Source organism: Neomonachus schauinslandi, chromosome 6, assembly GCF_002201575.2.
Source record: "Neomonachus schauinslandi chromosome 6, ASM220157v2, whole genome shotgun sequence".
NCBI classification, from domain to species: domain Eukaryota; kingdom Metazoa; phylum Chordata; class Mammalia; order Carnivora; family Phocidae; genus Neomonachus; species Neomonachus schauinslandi.
The window spans coordinates 138,920,631-138,933,243 of NC_058408.1; positions in this window are offsets into that span (position 1 = coordinate 138,920,631).

Below are 12,613 nucleotides of genomic sequence, written 5' to 3' on the forward strand. Positions count from 1 at the left end.
GCCTTTGCCCTTACAACTTTTTTAAGCCAGAATCTCCTACCTACAGCAGCATGGCTAGCTAAGCCCTATCCTAAGTTTCAGCTCAAATGACTCCTTGGAGAGGCCTTTCTTGGCAACCACCCATTTCTATTAATCTTGATCTTAGCACCTCATTTTTTCTTTCATCATAGGTACTATAACTTGCAATTACTTGTTATCTCCTCCTCTGCACACACATATACCTCTTTCTCTCTTCTTTGTCTCTCTCAAAAATGTAAGCTCCAGGGGCACCTGGGTGGCTCAGTCGTTGGGCATCTGCCTTCAGCTCAGGTCATGATCCCGGGGTCCTGGGATTGAGCCCCGCATCGGGCTCCCTGCTCAGTGGGAAGCCTGCTTCTCCTTCTCCTACTCCCCCTGCTTGTGTCCCCTCTCTTGCTGTGTCTTTCTCTGTCAAATAAGTAAACAAAATCTTTAAAAAAAAATGTAAGCTCCATAAAACTAGGGACCATAACTGGTCCTGTTTACCACTGTATTCCTAGCTTCTAGCACAGAACTATAGAATCAATAAATACTGTTTGAGTGACTAAATACTTAGTGCAACCACAATCCAACAAGGCCCCAGGACTGGAAGTTGAGGGGATAGTTAGAACCATTTGCTGGGAATAGGAATTTTTTAAATGTGCATATGATCATTAATTTTATGTGTCTCCCTGACTAGATCAGAGGATGCTCAGATATCTGGTCAAACATTATTTTTGGACATATCTAAGAGAGTGTTTCTGGATCAGTTTAGTATTTAAAAAATTTTTTTTCTTTTAAGTGGGCTCCATAGCCAGCATGGCACTCAGCATGAGGTTTGAACTCACGACCCTGAGATCAAGACCTGAGCTGAGATCAAGAATTGGATGCTTAACCAACTGAGCCACCCAGGTGCCCACAGATCAGATTAATATTTGAATTGGGAGACTCAGTAAAGCAGATGACTTCCCTAATGTGGCTGGGCATCATCCACTCTGTTGAGGACCAGAATAGAACAAAAGTCAGAGGAAGGAGGAATTTTTCCCCTTTTTTCTGCCTTGTTTCTGCAGCTGAGCTATCTCATCTCATCTCCTGCCTGGGATTTACATCATCAGCTCCCCTGGTTCTCAAGCCTTCAACCTCAGATTGAATTACAGCACTGGCTTTCCTGGGTCTGCAGCTTGCGGATGGCAGATGGTGGGACTTCTCAGCCTCCATAATTGCATGAGCCAATTCCTCTTACTCAATCTCCTTTTATATCCTGTTGGTTCTGTTTCTCTGGAGAACCCAGGCTAATACAATGCATGAAGGATAATTTCACTCCGTGTGACAGTAGCTGTATTTGCAATCCAAAATGCTGGGGGGAAATATTATACTTAAATAATGTTCACTGTGGCGTTATTTATAAGAGCAAGAAAGTTAAACAGTCTTTTGGCTACAAGTGGACGAAAGGGCATATTTACTAATAGTCACCATATGGAACTTTTAAAACAATCAAAAAAGATATGGAGAAACAAATCTCAATGTGATCTTTATCTGTGATGTTCATCTGTCAAATAGAAGGTCAAGTTGTGCGTGTGCATTTGTGCGTGTTTTGTCTTTCCAACTTAATGGAATAACAAATTTGTCTTTGGTTAACGACGATATTGTACAAAAATCCTGATGAAACCTAAAGTTTGGAAATATCTTTCACAAAAAATACAACTGGATTCAGAGGTTTTCAGAGGATTTTAGTGGCCCAAACACATGTGACTGCCTTGCAGAAAGGGGAGCCTAGTGGCTCTAAGATGGCCTATAGCAATGGTACTCAGAGTGTGCTCCCCAGACGAGCAGAAGCAGCAAACTCTCAAGCCCCATCTCAGACCTAATAAATCAGAAACTCTGGAGGGGGCAATGGGAGCACAGAGACCAGCAATCTGGGTTTTAGCACTTTCTCTAAGTCATTCTGACGCATGCTAACTTTTGAGAATTAGTGGCTAAAGCCCCAGTCTGGTTACCAGTTCTGTTTCCAGAGATCTGCCAAAGGGATGCAGTTCTGTTCTTGAGCAAAGGAGCACGTCTCCCTGTGGATCCTGACCAAGCAGAACAGCCCCACATTCCCTTCACCTTGGGCATGCCCAAATCCTGCCAGGAGTGGTGAGATTCTGTACCCCATAAATCCCCAGATTTGGTCAGGGATCCCCTCCTTTCTTGCCCAATGGGTTTTAGGGGGATGAGAGTCAGTAATAAGTTTGCTTTGCTTTATCCTTGCTCTGTGAATATGTCTCTGGGTAAAAAGCCACTTATTTAGGGGGATGAGCTGCTTTTGACGCCTCCTCCGGAAGTAGAAAACTAGTTCCTAGTCTAATACACTCCCTGTATTAGGACTTGCATGAGATGGAACAAAATGGGCCCTAGAGTTCCTCTAGCTGAAACAGAGAGTTCCTGTAGCTGAAACAGAGATTCAACCACACTCCTGTTATACTTTGTAACAGGAGAGCACAGAATCCCAGAGGGCAGACGTCTCTGAGGTTATGGAGTTTGTAAGGGTTAGACCTCAGACTAGCCCCCCAGGGTTGCTGCTTCTAATTCAATACTTTAATGGCTGTCCTCAAGTCAGTTCCCCCTCAATTTCCAGATTTCCTCAACTTGGGAACAGGGCCAATATGAATACTCAAGCAGCTTTATAATGATCAGAAAAGTGCTGCTGAGGGGTGCAGGTGGAGAGCACAGCCTGAGCCAAGCCCTGACTCCTGGCTCTGGGCGGCGTTTACCAGGAGAGACTCCTTTACAAATTTGGAAGCCCTGCTGGGGACTCTTCCAATCCTGATGTCTGAGCCACACCTGAGATCAATTCAATCAAAACCTCTGAGAACGGGGACTGCCATCCATGTTTATCTATTAGTGTTCATCAGGTGATTCGAATGTGCAATCAGTGTTAAGAACCACTGTTCGAAATTATTTCCAAGATTCCTTTACCATGCTATTTCTTTTTAAGATTTTATTTATTTGAGAGAGAGAGAGTGTGAGTGAGCACAGAGGGAGAGAGAGAAGCAGGCTCCCTGCTGAGCAGAGGGCCCGACACGGGACTCGATCCAGGACCCTGAGATCATGACCTGAGCTGAAGGCAGATGCTTAACCAACTGAGCCACCCAGGTGGCTATTTTTTTAAATTGAGGTACAAGTGGCATATTGCATTATATCAGTTTCAGGTGTACAACATAATGATTCTTGCTATTTGAATATATTACAAAGCGGTCACCACAATAGTCTAGTGAACATCCATCACCATACATAGTTACAAAGAATTTTTTTTTCTTGTCATGAGGACCACACTATTATTTAAGTATCTAATCTTAACCTTGTCATCAAGGAGACACTAGAGATTTGCTCAATAATTGAAGTTAATATAATCTGGTCATCTCCATACAAAACAGCACTGGTTGATGAAATTAAATATTTCATCCAACACTGAGCCATCAATTCCATAGTGTATTTATAGGATCGTAAAAGCAAACTCTGTTTTAAGGATAAAGACTATTTCTATTTCTATACCTAAAGACGGGCTACTGGAAGCTGAAAGATTCAATCCCTGGTTTTGCAAAGCAATGAGATTTGGGGGTCATAGGGGATCATTTTCTCCTTGTCCTGGCTTTCCAGCCATGGCTCATAAAGTAAGAACTTCCAGGCTCTTGGAAGTATTGGGCAGAAGCTTTTGCCTTCCTTCTTTTGCTGGCTCCTTCCACTGCGGGGTTGCTAGAAGAGTGTTGAGCTATTGGCATCCATCTTTTCTCAACTAGCCTTTCCAGGGCTACATACTCTTCACCTCAGATGACAAGCACAAGGGCATCCCTGTCCTGCCGAGGGTCCTCCCTCTGTGTGCAGCTCAGGAAAGAACAAGAAGTCTGACTTAGTCATAGGTGCTAGCAGCTTAACTCTAATCCAGCTTTACTGGCAATAAATTTCATATTTTGATCTTCATTTGACTTCTGGGTCTACTTCTGAACTGAAAGAATAAAGACTAATTAGTCCACTGGAGCAAAAGAATAAGACTAATTAGTCCACTGGAGCCCTAATACGTGAATCTCCATGACCAAAATGACCAGCATGACTGCCCTATTTGTGGTGTTTCCACTAACGTTGTCCTACAGAGTTGATATACTCGCTGCAACATTATCGCTCCAGCTTTCAATCAAACCAACTGGTTTTGGCTGAGAGAAATGTTGGTGGACTAGGAGAGTCTGGGAAGTATTGGTCATCCTCATTGTCCTCTTGTGTTGATGAGCTGAGGCTGATTAATTCAGTAGAAGGCTTCTTTTGTCATGTTTTGTAATGATTCTAGGATAAACACAGCCTGAATTGATTTGTAGCTGCCATGAATTGACAGCATTAGTTTGTGGTTGTTTTGGGATGGAGGAGTTAGGATCAGTAGAGTCAGGACTATATAGGAATCTTTGTAACATTTACAGGCTGAGTTTCAACGTTATTCTTGCTCTATTGGAAAGATGTATTTGCTACCGTTCTTAGAAAAGGGCTGGGTTACAGAAGTTTGGGGTTTATTGATAAAGACAACTAATGTAATCTTTTTTGTGCTAAGATGTTTCCAGTTGTCAAATAAACTTTTACTGGCTGAGTGATCTTACAATCATTGTTACCATGGGACTTAGGGTACTCACTAGCCGTAAAACTAGTAGAATATTAATGAAACTTTGTGTCCGAATCCATAAGGTGAGAATTTTAAAACCATATATAACAAGCCTAGGTGATCTAGGTACAAAAATAGATTGAATTAAAGATATTACCTTGATTCTGAAAGCCACAAATTGATATTTAAAATACCGATTCACTTTTCTTCTTGGGAAACTGATGTGACTGTAATGCTTAATAGTGGGCTCGAGTTTGGATCTTATGATGGAGCTCAATTTTTTCAGATTTTGAATTCTGAGGACTCCACGCTGAAGAAAATTGAATGTTTTCAGCCACAATAATTGGTTAAAAGACATTTCTGGGAAGAGACTATATTGATAGAATTATGTAGTCAAAGATTTATGTAAATTTATAGGCAAAAGACTCTTTAATGTCCTCAGCATATGATTAATAATTTAGAGTCAAATTTAGGGGCACTCCACCTAAAGAGAATTACATTATCCAATTTCTGTTAGGTTATCCTGAAGTGTAAGCAGCAAGCTCATTAAAAATAAATGAGATAATCAGACAAATTCTATGACTATGCGTGAGCTCCTCATTAATGTTTCACTAGACAGCATTAAGAAAGGACTAAATAGACTGCACTAGATTTAGAAGTAATAAATGGACTTCAAAAGCAAAGCAACTTAATGACCTTCCAGTAAACACTAAAACTTGAAACAGAAAGGATGAAGGATTTTAGAAGCCTATCAGCTACACTTTCTGGCTGCATCTACAATGGAAAACATGCAATAGAGTATGATCAATTAGCTGCTTAATTTGTTGAATCAAGAGGCCAGGTTTAAATACTACTTTGGAGCCAGAAATCACTGATTGGAGTGTCATTAACAGGTTAAAGTGCCTAGTTCTCCCTTCACTAAGTACTGTTTGACCACAGCTTGGTTTCTCAAGGGCAACACTATTGACATTTTGGCCTGGATAATTCTCCGTGCTAGGGCATGTGTCCTGTGCCTTGGAGGTTTAGCAGCATCCCTGAACTCTATCCACTAGATGCCAGTAACATCGCTCAGGTGTGACAACCCAAAATGACTCTAGGCATTGCCAAATGTCCCCAGACGTTTGTACTCCACGCTAGTGACAGGAGGCATACCTGTTACATAGAGGCAGAGGACTCCCAGAATACAAATAGCACCTTTCCATCAGTGGGAGCTTTGACACAGCATTAAATGGGAGGATTAACTTGCAATTATTTGGTCAACTTGGATTTCACAGACAATGAAACTAGTTAATTCAGATAAAATTTCTTCTCCGAGATTTGACTTACCAGGATCAGCATCAACTCAGTTAGGGACCTAACTGCTAGGTATGTGTTTTATTTTGACTTCAGGTTTCGGGCCCAGAAATACTGCAAGTGCAAGGATCAGGACTAAAAAGCAGATGGGGCTGCGTTCATCAACATGATTCTATTTCTTGGGCCTTGTTACTGTGCACACACACATCCGTCTGCTAGGATTCTGGTGACCTGGTTTTTGCTCTGGAGTCTGCACTGCCCCTCTCCCACCCCATCCCTGCCTAAGCAGATAGACCATCCCAGCTTGGCTCACCAGATAGCTGGATAATTAAACGTATGTACTTTAGGGCGAGATGAAACTGTGTTTGGATTTTGACCCCATGATTTATCAGTCTGTCATCATGAAAAAAAAAAAAAATGAGATCAGTCATGATAATACCCCCAAGATTGTTGCGGCAGTTACATGAACTGGTTAGGATATTAATGCTTCTGCCAAAAAGAGAGACCCGACCATAGTGCTAAAATAGAGAAGGGTTAATTTTTCATGTAGAAGTTGAGATGGAGGCAGGCCTGAACCGGTATGAATGCTCCAGGTTGTCACCAGGAACCAACGCACTTCCTTTATTTCTGCCCCGCAATCTTGGGTGAGTGGGTTCCAAACACCAGGTTAAAAGATGGCTGCCGGATGATTTCCTCACTCCCAGCAGAAGGGAAAGCCCAAAGAGTAAAGGAACTTTTTTGAAAGTGCTTCTCAGTGTGCTATTTTTATTCTCATTGGCCACATGGGTGAGAGACAGGTACAGTTGTCCCCAGGAATTCAAGTCAAATATTTCCTCTTAGACCTAAGGAAATTCAAATCTTCAACACATAAGGTGGGTTGCTTTATCTGGAACAATGGGTGGAGACACATACAATAGGGCACACAGACAATGCTATTATTGGGGGGATAATAAAAGAAAATGTTACGTTCATTGATCAGTTAATGTCCTTAGCAGTTTAAGTGGAACATCCAATAAAAATGTATTTTCATCTATGTGGGATAAATGCAAATTATTTGATGATTATTTGAAGTTTAGAATAATTGGGACTTTTTTCTTTTCCCCAGTGCGATTGTAATGCTAAAAGTGTAACACTTAATGAGTACTGATAGTATTCATCAAAAAGTACCGTTCCTTTTATTTTTCTCCAACTATAGAAAGAGAAATCTGTGCCTGTGTGTTAATGTTTAATGATTCATTGTCTGATATCAGGCTTGTATTTTGCCCTTTTGAAAGAAAATGCTAATTAAGTAATGAATGAGGTATCATGGAATTTCCTAAGTATGTACTGCTCAGAATAATTATAAATCTGTGTTTTATAAAACATAGAATAAGTGTGGCAGACATCTAGCCAAAAGTCATTCTCCCTACTGCCTTGACTTTCTTTCTTCTTTGGTAGCTGAGACCTGATTTTGTTCAAGTATTTACCTTCTCACATACTCTGGCCCAGAAGGGAATCACTGACTCATTACTATAAACCAGTTGTTGTAATTCCAGTACGCTTGCTAATGATTGGTGTAAGCATGGGCACGTGATGCCCAGTTAGTCAGCTGGGAGGTTTCTTCCCTGAAGAGACACAGATGAGAACTTGCCCTTTTGAGGGTTTGGATGTTGTAATGTGATGACACAATGCAGCCATTTTTTTTTTGGCTACAGAGAAAGACATTGTTGATATATTTTTGAATGGCATAACAGAACGTTGGAAGGTGCCCAGACCTTGATAACATCCTTGAGCTTCTGAAACAACCCTGCACCATTCTAAGTTTTTAGGATAAAATTTACTACTTAAGCTCCTTGTTGGTAGGTGTTTTGTTATTTGCATCTTGACCATTGAATGACGTAAGAGAGACTTTGCTGTGGTCTCTTATGTGCTAGCTGCCTATACAATATCTGTTGTCCATTGTTTATTATTAACAGAACCATGATTGTATTCTTAGTAGCAACTGACCACATTTCCCAGCTTCCCTTGAAGCTAGGGCTCAACTGAGATGTAAACAAATGGATGGGCATGTCTTCTAGGATTGCTCCCTAACAGGCACTAACTCAGTTCAGATGCTCTCTTTTTTCCCCTTTTCTCTTTCCTCCTTTTTCTTGCCAGGAATATGGATGTAAAGGGTGGTACTCTAATAGCCAAATTTGACTGTGGGTAGACTTTAAGGAGGAAAGACACATACAAACGATGGTAAAGAAGGAAGAAAGAAGGAGCTGTGGTCTCTGATAGACCATGGGAATGCCCTGCCAGCACCGGATTATTTACCTTTGGACTTTTTCTTGTTTAAAGCCATTTTTATTTGGGATCACTAATATATGCAACCAAACCTAATCCTGACTGTTGCAGCTGCTGAATGGAATTAGAAGTGATACTTTTTGGAAGAAATTAAGAGAGAAGCAGAGTCTTATTTCTTAGAAGACAGATTTTTTTTCAAATTTAAAAATTGCCAATGAGTAATTTTGAAAGATCAAAGAGTCACTCAAATTGTATTTGATAATTCTATTATGGATTTTTTACACAATTATCCTAAGAAAATATTTTCTTTAGAAGCTGATTGAGAAAGCAAGGAATAGACACCATTATAATGTTTTGTTACTATGTTCCTGTGAATGCCCAGATAGGAGTCCAAAACTGGGTCACCAAATTCATTCAGGCTGCACATATTTATTGAGCACATAAAATAGGAGAGGCTCTATGTTAGGCACTGTGTGTGTGTGTGTGTGTGTGTGTGTGTGTGTGTGTGTGTGAGAGAGAGAGAGAGAGAGAGGGAGGGAGGAGAAAGAGGAAGGGAGAGAGAGGGAGGGAGTTGGAGGGAGGGAGAGGGGGACAGAGAGAGAAAGAGAAAGAACTAGACGTAGACCATACATTCATAGAACAAAATGAAGGTTTACTGGCAGGAAAGAATATAAAAAAGATAAGACCAATTTTTTAAAAATCAAACATCAAAATGCAAATAATTGCCTAAAGAATGGAAGGAAATAAGCCAAAATGTTAAAAGTTCTATGTCTTAGAGTTTTTATTTTCTTTCTCATATTCTTTTCATGTTTCCTGTAAAGAACATCCAGGTTTTAGTCAGAAAAAAAAAACTTCATAAAATATTTTATTGTTAAAAAAAATGTAGTTGTTATAAGCAAGGAATTTGGAGCCAAAGTCCTCCACCCATTATGTCCTGGGAATTCTCTGCTTTCTACATTTCTCTTTGGTGGCTGCTTAAAATTCTTTAGTTGATCAGAGTGGCTTTAGTTGCAGGTTTTGAACCCATTAAAATGCAGATTCAGGGGAAGGTCAGTAATTCTTAATCAGGAATACTCAAGGTCTTTTAAGAAATAAATATTCCTGTTCCCATTCCTAGCAATACTGATTCACTAAGTCTGGAGTAGAACCAAAGCAGGTGAATTTTTCCTCCCCGTGTGATGCTGATGGGCACCGTGGGCTGAGAACCATTGCTTTAGGTTGTGAGCAGTTATTTGAACCTTTGTATAAATGGGGATCCTAAGGCAAGTTTGCTAGGGAATGAGGGGATATACAAGGGTAGCAGCACCTAACATACAAGGGGCAGTCAGCATTGGAGAGAAGAGCAAAAGCCTCCAACTTCACCCTTCTCCCAGCACCTTGCACTAAGATTACAAAGAAACAAAATGTATGAAAACATACCCTTTAAGTATTAACTTACTGAGAGAATGAAACAGCAAAGCCTTTGTCTCAGAGCCACAGAAGGCAATGAAGAGAAAGAGAAATAGTTTGGATCTTCGGATACACAATACAAAATCAACTGGAATGTGTCTCATTTTTGAAGGCTTAAATCAGGACCAAAGGTCAGGAGATGGTCACTGGAGACAAATCCAGAGGGTGTGATTTGGGTGTCTCCAGATATCATTAAAAATTGGGAGATGATGTTAAACATAGGCCACTGCTTCCTTAGGCGATTTAAGGGACCCAGCTAGGGATCATCACAGCTTCAACACAGAGCCAAATTCTGCCCCAGGGTTTGCATAAATGACTCTCACTATGAATGGCATGTATACATGCCAGGATGGGTCTTGATCTCCATCTTTGTTTATCACCAACAAAGGAAAATAACTATAGGAACCCTTTTTTCTCTCATATCTTGCCAGAACAAAAGAAGATCCATCACCGACCCTAAATAGCCAGTTGTTTATACTGGTAATTTTTTGAAAGCTCTTAAAGCTCTGCATTCCATTGTGTTACAGTAATTTCTTCCTCAATTCTTAATTAGAGTATTACTACTTGAAAAATGAACATATTTTTACTGCAAGTAGAATGATAATAAATCTTATAAATTTAAACCAGGAATCAAAGACCCACTGAATTAGGAGGAAATCAAAGGACTATAAAATGTATCTCATCATTTTCCCCTGGGCAATCTGATTCTTCCAGTGTCAGGCTTTGCCTGCTTTCTTGTCCTGGTGGGCTGAAGGATGCAGCTATTCAAGATGAGGCATTACATTCTACATCGCTAATCATACACATAGAATTTTGATGCTTACAAATGTTTAATGCATCAAAGAGGAAAATACCTTTTTTTTAAAAAAAGATCTTATTTATTTGAGCGAGACAGAAGGAGAGAGAGAGCAGTGGGGAGGGGCAGAGGGAGAGAGAGTCTTAAGCTGACTCTGTGCTGAGTAGGGAGACCAACATGGGGCTTGATCCCACGACCCATGAGATCACGACCTGAGCTGAAACCAAGAGTTGGACACTTAAAACTCTGCCACCCAGACACCCCGAGAAGACTTTTATGAAGGCCTTCATTTCGTTTATTGAAATTCTAGGACTTACCCTCTTGGATTTAGTCAGAAAGATTTATCCAACTGAAGAATTAATGTTTTAAAAAAATCAAAATTAAAGGCAACTAAAGAACTTCCTAAACTCAACATGATAAAAATCAGAATTTCTTGTAGGAATGGAGATGAATTCTTTAGTGCCCTGGAAGTCTATCTATTTTCCTTTACCTATCCCTGGAAATAAAAGAGAATCACTTCAGAGACAAGAGGCCATTGTCAATTCTATCCAGAGAAGTAAATACCATATTATGTATTCTTACAGCATAGAGCATTGCTGATAGGGAATATTTTACATTAGCTTCAGTAAAACGAAAATCTTCCTCTTACTGGAAGTACCAAGTTAAGTACTTAAAACAATCACAGGAACGCTTTTTTTGTTAAGCGCAAGAAAAAAAAGACATTGTGTTATATACTTCCAGGGAATATTGGAAATGGTGATTCTTCCTTTGGAGGAATAAAATGTAGTTTCTCCAAAGGCAATTCTTCCCTACAAAAGAGGAACAAAGAACTGGCTGTAGTCTTAAAATAAATCATTGAACACTAATACCCAGTTACAGGTTTTATTACTGTAATCACAAAAGGCCAAAGACCAATATCATTTCTATAACAGCTGCGGCCAGTTAACAATCATTTAGAAAAGACCACATTCCAAGAACACACACCAAAATAATTGACGTCATCTGCAAAAAGAAATAGTACTCTGCAGTCTCCATCAGCAATCCTGAACTGTGGCGGTTATAAATAACCTCACTTAGCCCCCACTGCCACTCTGTCTGTGAGGCAAGCTCTGTTCCACTAGATCGACCTTCTGAATAATGATACCCAACTTCAGTTACACATTAGAAACCACTGACACACTTTCTTTGTATTTGTTCACAAAAAACTGTCAAGCCTGGCTCTTTTTGAAGCTACGGATAATTTCTAGTTTTCAGGATGATATCAAGTTATGTCATCTTTCTCCCCCCCCCCCCCAATTAAGTAGGTGTGTTCCAAAGTCACTCCACCTCATGCTCTGCATGCCTAGCACAATGCTGGGTACATTGCTCAGTGGCACTGTGGATTAGCCAGAGTGGGTGTCCGATGCCAAATGAAAGGTAATGACCCTACTTTGAACCCTCATTGGCTACAAACCAAGGAATTTACGTCTCATCCATTCCAATTTCTGCATGTTATAATAAAGCACCTTCGGAAACTCATGAAAAGGAGAGAAATCTTGATCTACTTCTGCTGGCCGTGTCCTCCTCCTTTGCTTTCTTTTTTCTTCCCTTCCTTCTTTCTTTTATACTCACCCCCTCTGCCCCTTCCTTTCTATTTGACTCTCGTAAGCATTTATTGTTGGGTATTGAGCTAGTTGCTGAGGCATATACATAGAAATGTGGTTTTTGCCCACAGCCTGCTCAGAGGAGCCCCCGGTTTAGTGAGTTACCATTCCTAATAATGATAGGTCCATTTGTTGCACGTGGACTTCATTCCTGGGGTGTTTTAGGCACCATTGTATTTAATCTTCACACTGATCTTGAGAGGAGGTCATCTGACAACCCCATTTTACAGATAGGAAAAAAAGCTCAGAGTGGTTAATTAACTCACTAAAGGTCACACAGCTATGAAATGACTGGTTTGGTATTCAAGCTGGTCTGTTTGGATCCCAAGCCAATGTTGATTCCACAATTATATTCTGTTCCTAGGGAGGGGGTTGGGGGATATTTATCACTGCACTAGCAAATATGTGATCTTTCCTCTTCTGCGAAGAGATGTCTCTGAAAATATTTGCATCACAGTTTGCTTACAATTCAGAAAGCCACACACTTAAAGCATGTAAGGATATTTAAAGCACAAAAGGCTATGATTTAGATCAGTGTTACTTCAA